Source organism: Herpailurus yagouaroundi, unplaced genomic scaffold (genome assembly GCF_014898765.1).
Source record: "Herpailurus yagouaroundi ecotype Mexico unplaced genomic scaffold, PumYag 139, whole genome shotgun sequence".
Lineage (NCBI taxonomy): Eukaryota > Metazoa > Chordata > Mammalia > Carnivora > Felidae > Herpailurus > Herpailurus yagouaroundi.
The window spans coordinates 21,660,042-21,660,638 of NW_024412394.1; positions in this window are offsets into that span (position 1 = coordinate 21,660,042).

The following is a 597-nucleotide window of genomic DNA, read 5'->3' on the forward strand; positions in this document are numbered from 1 at the left end:
CTCCTGTGTCCCTTGGATAAATTCCTAGCAGTGCTACTGCTGGGTCATAGGGTAGGTCTATTTTTAATTTTCTGAGGAACCTCCACACTGCTTTCCAGAGCGGCTGCACCAATTTGCATTCCCACCAACAGTGCAAGAGGGTTCCCGTTTCTCCACATCCTCTCCAGCATCTATAGTCTCCTGATTTGTTCATTTTGGCCACTCTGACTGGCGTGAGGTGATACCTGAGTGTGGTTTTGATTTGTATTTCCCTGATAAGGAGCGACGCTGAACATCTTTTCATGTGCCTGTTGGCCATCCGGATGTCTTCTTTAGAGAAGTGTCTATTCATGTTTTCTGCCCATTTCTTCACTGGGTTATTTGCTTTTCGGGTGTGGAGTTTGGTGAGCTCTTTATAGATTTTGGATACTAGCCCTTTGTCCGATATGTCATTTGCAAATATCTTTTCCCATTCCGTTGGTTGCCTTTTAGTTTTGTTGGTTGTTTCCTTTGCTGTGCAGAAGCTTTTTATCTTCATAAGGTCCCAGTAATTCACTTTTGCTTTTAATTCCCTTGCCTTGGGGATGTGTCGAGTAAGAGATTGCTACGGCTGAGGTC